This window comes from Mandrillus leucophaeus, unplaced genomic scaffold (genome assembly GCF_000951045.1).
Source record: "Mandrillus leucophaeus isolate KB7577 unplaced genomic scaffold, Mleu.le_1.0 Scaffold191, whole genome shotgun sequence".
Taxonomy (NCBI): Eukaryota; Metazoa; Chordata; class Mammalia; order Primates; family Cercopithecidae; genus Mandrillus; species Mandrillus leucophaeus.
The window spans coordinates 4,158,159-4,164,835 of NW_012101932.1; positions in this window are offsets into that span (position 1 = coordinate 4,158,159).

A 6,677-nucleotide genomic window follows, 5' to 3' on the forward strand; every position below is an offset into this window, starting at 1 on the left:
AATTTGTAACCTTATAGTAGGATGTGGATGATTAGAAAGTACTTAGGATAAAGGACAAAGGTTACTTTCCCAAAAGAGAAATTGTGTTTGAGTAAACGGAGATGTGGATGGGAAGCCTAGGGATACTGGCTCCTTTCCCATTCTAACACCTATTTGACTTGTCTTCTTTGGCAACTTACATGCATGTCCTCCCTCTCCCTTGCAGCTGTGCCAAATCCTAGCTCCTGGCCCTGGTCATCACACAGCTGGACTGCTGTTACCTTTCCTTCCTACCTTTCTCCTGCATTTCTCCTCTCCAATCAATCTAATGCCATCCTGCTCATATTATATGCATTCCTTGTCACTTAATCCATGTTGGTTGTCTTTTTAAAAGCTCTCAGTAATTTCCCAACCTTATTTTCATAAAAGTCATTTTTCTCATTTTTGGCCTTTACTTTCTCAGTGATCAAAATCTACTGTCTGTTTATACTCACCAAACTGATCTGTTCAAGTGGGAACACTAATAAATCCAACAGAGAATATGTGCTGAGATAACTCAGCCTTTCTGAATTCCAGGGGTTTGAAAAATACATGTCTCAATCAGTTTATGATTCTATCAAGTAGGAAAATAAGATTCATGAAGCAATTTCTTTGGGGCTTTTCTCTTCATTTTTATTTTAATGTCGAAGAAGAAGAGTTTCATTTAGGTTTGATTACCCAAAGTTCCTCTTTGTCTCTCTACATACTTAAAACGATAACGTTTTTGAGATAGAATGGAATTTTGAAATTATCTAGTCTGTGGTTTGTAAACTGTTACTGTTTTCATAGCCAAATTAGTTATTAAAGACACACTGTAGTATTAACCTTGGTGGGGTGGGAGTCCCTGACCACTACTCGCCCTATCTCCTGTACTGGTCCTTAGAGGTTGCTTAGGGCCCTAGGACTCCACCAATATACTCCAACCTCTTCATTGTAATATATTGAAATCCTCCTCATTGTAATATATTGGAATCAATCAATCAAACTGTCTCAATTCCAAGTCTAGGTTCTTCCAGTCTGGATTTTAAAACCATTCTTCTTTATTGTTTGTTTGGGAACTTATCCATCCAGGTTAAATGGTTCTGTTATTATTTTTAGCACAAATCAGGGGAATAACCACATTGCCTCCAATGGAGTTCTATGAGGTGTCTATGAAGTGGCCCAGATTTTCACTAATCACCAAGCCATTAACATACATTTGGAAACTTTCTTGAGTGTATTAACTGTCTTATCTAACCTAATGATAGAAATGAAAATCACAAATCTTCACCAAAAAACACCATAAATAAATATCCTATCTATATAAGTCTAATGGATTGAATTTATAGGACTACTTGATAATTATTTTCATGGTTGAGAAAAAGAAATATTTGGGTAGGAATAGTCTCTAGTCAGGTCCACCTCTAATGTTTGTGAACAAAGGGCACAGGGCAAGGCTACATAAAGAGATTGATGTACCATGTATCCAAAGATTTCAAAGTTACAAGTCAATCTAGGCCCACAGCCATGTGCAGTTCCTGTCCTCCCACCCATAGTTACCCTGCTCCCAAAGGACTGCTCTCACATTCCCGGGGCTTGAGGAGTCCTGGGCTCTCCCCTTGATCAGCCCTCATTCTCTAAGTGAATCTTTTAGTGCAGGACAGAGCAGAAAATGAGGCTGAGTTCAAGATCCCTGGATGATGTGCAGATTCATTAGAACCCAAAAGAAGACTGACCTGGTTTGGCTCTCTCAGTGATATGGGATAGAGAATTTTCTCTCTTCACCCCTCACTTCTCTGACTTGGGACCCTTAGGTTAAGCACCTCCCCAAACTGTCACTTATTCTGCAAATCTTGATTTTTCACATTTGTTTTCCAAGCAGAATTCAGTCAAAAGAATGATGAATTCAACATGTTGAATAACCATTCCTAGACAAGAAAGTACTAGAGGTTTTCATGGTTTAATTGATGCTAGTATTTTACATTTACATACATTTAGTGGAGTCTCATATGTGTTGCAAAGGAAGGATCTGACCCTGTGTGATTAAGAGTGAATGAGCCAACAAATAACCAAACACCTTGTTAAAGGAAAACTTTCTATTTACATGGTTTTGGAGCCAGAATTTGGGGGAATTTTCAGTTTGGGAGCTACAAAGAGGTATAGGGGCAATTTAGAAAATAGCTTGTCTGTTAAATGTTTCCTCATAATTGAGGTAAATAATTGTTTTAAAAAATACAATTTGGGTTTATAAAAGAAGTGATATTCACCATTAGTTTCTCCTTGCCAAATCATATGTAATGGTCTTATTCCAATTGAGAATGACTATAATATGCAGATTTTATAAAATCATTCACTTCTGAAATCATGCTATTGAGTAAAAAATGAATGCTTTCAACCATCCGCTGAATTCAGTAGCTAATATGGGCATTGAAAAAAGTTTAGACACACCAAAGCATGGTGCTTCCACATTAGAAATCGTTTTGCATCTGTAGTACTTCCACGCCTGCTGTTATTTTCCATTGACAGGTAAAAGTGAGGTTTTGACACTCTTAATATAACGTAGGGTGTTAATCTTATAATCACCCTGTCAGCACTTTCTGTCAGAGTGTTAATGGCCACCTTTCAGCCACTCAGCGGCCCTTGCCAATAAAAATAATATCGGAATTCAGCCAACCAGAAGTTATTCAGTTCCTTTTTTCCTCTTCATTTTTTTAAGAGCAACGAATAAATTAAAACACACACAGGCAAACACACACCAAAAACCACCCTTAGAGGTGGAAGTCAACCTCTATGCCCTACTTGCCTACTTCTGTGGTCAACCCCCTGCCTGGTAATAAAATTCAAGTCTTTTCCTTGGTCTAAGTCCTTGCAATACATTTCAACTATTGAAAGTATTTCTTTGTTTTTATATACATATGCCAAGGAAAAGTCCTATCTTGACTGAAAATGTAAAGCATCCTTTCAACCAGATTGAAACTACAGCTACTAATATACAATTAAGAAATACCAAGGAACCTCGGCATTGGAAAGCAACAACAAATATTTATATAGGTATGTTTATTATACAATGGAAACCTCCAGAATCTATTTCATATAGAACTTGGAAATGAAAGAAACTAAAGGAAATTATAACTACTAAATTTTTATGTTTTGAATTTGATCACTTTATTGGATCAGAAAATGGTCAACAAATTTTGCCTTTTTAACTAATTAGCTAGCAAATACAAGACTAGGTGGTAAAAATGAGAGTTCACTGTAGGGAAAGTTATTTGACATGCTTGTGGTTTGCTTTCCTGATATTCATTTCACTCTTTTGACTTTTCTTTCTTCCCTTACCTTAAAAAAAAAAAAAAAAAAAGTCCATTTGTGTATGAGGACTTTCGTTCTCTGTTAATTGCTATCTTTCAGCTCATCTAACCCAACCACCCTGTGTTTAGAAGTTCTAAATTAGTGTTTTTTTGTGGCTATATGTGTTTGTAATATATTTGACAAGAAAGTAGCTCTATTATGCATAATCTCTTTTTGAAATATCAAGATATTTAAATATCAAAAATACACTTCTACCAATCAAGTGTCTACTCATAAATCTATAATTTATTATAACCACAAAAATCAGTATAAAGGTCTTACAATGAACTGAATTTCTCACATTTTGTTTTAGCTGATGTACCTTTTTTTTAAATCTCTCATGTGTTAAATTTTAAAAGAAGTGGCATGTATGCAGTAGTACTATGAGTAGAATTGATTGAAACCACAAAGAGTTTCTTCATCAAGTTGACTGATTTATTGCGTGTTAAGAATAGATATGTCATCCTTTTCTTTTTAATCATAATGCTTTTAGTGCTGTTTTATTTTTCCTAATGGCAGACTGTATATGACAAATATATTTTCAAGAAATAAAATTCCAAAGAAATTCACAGTATCCTCTTCTCACTGAAAAATAATTGAAATGTATCAGCAAACCTTTCATTGGGTTTCGCTGTCAAACAGGAAAAACAAGGAAGTAACAAGTATGGAAACTCAATTTTATGGTACATGGGTTGCACACTTTTCTAACAGAAAATCCCTTTCCAAAATGTTGATAAAAACAGGCTGAAACTACAATTTGAAGCTACAGAATCTGACATTAAGTTTTTAAAAAAGAATGACAAGTTAATCAAGATTTATTTGTATTATGTTTTGCCTAGAGACAGAAAGTAGGAGCAGAGGGAGGGGACTGAGTGAAAAATTAAACTAAGAGATAAATTCAACTGAACCTATTCTTTAAGCCATTGTAATTGTCTCAAAGAAATATATTGAAATCTAAATTGGTTCTAAGACTCACTCATCTCCCATGGTAGAATTTCAGTGAAATTGTGGTATATAAAAATAAAGTGGTTTCTAAGTCATTTTCAAAAGATTACTCCTTTTTAGGTGAATGAAGATATGAATGTAATTTCCTATAAATCCTTAATTTGATCTGTTAAACTAGATTAAATTAGATAAGGATTCTCCCACTTCCTCCAGAAGAGGATCTACTTTTAACTTCTCGAAGTCTTCAGTGTTCTGGAAAAAAGGGTTAGAGAGTTATGAAGATTTAGGATTAGGCTTGGTAGAAACAGATAGGTGGCCCAAACCATTGGGACTAGTCTGTGACACCAGTTGTTTGCCCTAGCAATCAATTGTATTAGACCTAAAGTACTGTAGAACATGATCAACCACTTGAAGATACTCTAATGAACTGTAAGCTTCCATAATGTTGTCTTAAACCACAATTTATTTCTCAAATAAGTTTTATGTCTACAAAGTACATATTACTTTTTCTAAAAACGTGTAGCAAATTTTAGTTTCTTTCTTTTCCAAGTCATTTTTAAATTGCAGTAATTAAATGGTATTTTAATTTACATTTTCATTCACTACTCCAAATGTATAATCATAATCTGATTATATTCTTAGCAAAGCATTATACACTTAAAAATGAAGCATCTTCATATTCTCTGTCTTTCTTGCTATTCCACAACTTTGTCATTCTCATAATGTGAAGAGACTCATTTTCTGGTCACTCATCTTTTTCTTGTTTCTGGATAGATAGTCCAGCATTCTGAGTATCTCACATTCACCTGAGTTAAGTCTTCCAGACACCAGGACACATGGCATAATATTAGAGAGATTTCTTTGCACTTAATACAAGTAAATACAAGTTAAACGATTTTCCCTGAAATATTAAATAATAGGAAAAATTATATTTAGTAATAAAAGGCACCACTTAGCTTTGTTCTTATATTGGCACACAAGGAAAGAGACAATTACAAATAATCGTGAGTACATCACAGAAGTGGTCTGTTTGCAAGCAAAAAATAATAATGACTTTAGGGTGACTTTATAAAGAATGACTCCCTTTGAAGAAGATGGAGCTCACAGTATTAGAAGGAAGGCTGAAGGTAAACAGCTTTTTAACTGTCCGGAACTAGAGCAACTCAGAGTGTCTCAGTGGCAAGGGTTGCTTGATAATCTTAGGAAAATGGATTAAACCCACGTCATTCTTTTGGCCTTGCTTTACACTGCTCCAGCTTCAAAGTCCTTGGCTTTGCTAGTGTGGTAAGATACAGAAAGCATTCCTAGTAATTTGAAGGTAGCTTCTGAAGTAGGAGGGCAGTCTCACGAACTTTATGTTCCACCAAGATGGCTTTCAAGGAGAGACATATCTCAAATTAAATTGTGGTGCTGGGTGGCCAAAATATTAAAATCCATTACAGTGGTATTTATCTTTACAAGTGAAGCACTACAGTTTCCCAGCAATGGCAAGAAAAACATATAAAAATGTGATGGTTAGGCAATAAGAAGAGAAAGGGGAAAAAAAGAGCTCACTTTTATAGATAGTTTAAAACTAACTAAATGAAGTCTTACGTTAACATACCCTAATGACCCAAAATATTAATGGCTTAGAAGTTGCAGGTTTAAGTCACTAGGGGCTGACTAAAAGAAACAAGTGTTAAGACATTTACTAAGGCTGATGACAGTTTGCTACTAATTAAATCATTAACAGAGGATTCTGAAGCATTTTGGCAGTACTCAACATGCTCGAATCACTTTCTCACACCTAGTTTAAAGGAGTTCTCTTGCTTCCTTTTTATCATTAAACAAGATTTGCTTAATTAGCAGTTACCCTCTCAAGTTTGCCAAACACAGCTTGGCACTTAGTCTAACTAAACATGGGATAGACTTAAGAACAAACTTTAAGAAATTTACTTGATGATCTTTTATTAAATGTAGTAGATGAAAATAAAAATGAAAATGAAACAAATTTTTAAAAAATTTCTACAAACATATCAAATTTTTTTTAAAATTTGGGAACATTGAGGAAAAAAATAAAAAATGCAAACTGAGGAACTGTATGCAAATAAGGATTAAAAACGGTATAGATAATATCAATAGCTAGTGTATCCTCCCACAGAGAAACATAAAATCTTTGAAATAAACAATAGTAAATCCAACTGATTTTTAGTTATACTCCAAATTGTTTCACTGGAAGCAGAAAACAAAACTATCCTCCCTTAACTGGTTGATTTAACTAAAGAAAACTTAAACCTCCCAATTCTCAAAATCCAGTTTTAAAAACATATTATAAGGAAATTAAATTGACCTATGAAACCAGTAACTGAAAAGCAAAAGAGACCAGCTTTTCTTTTTTTTTTTTTTTT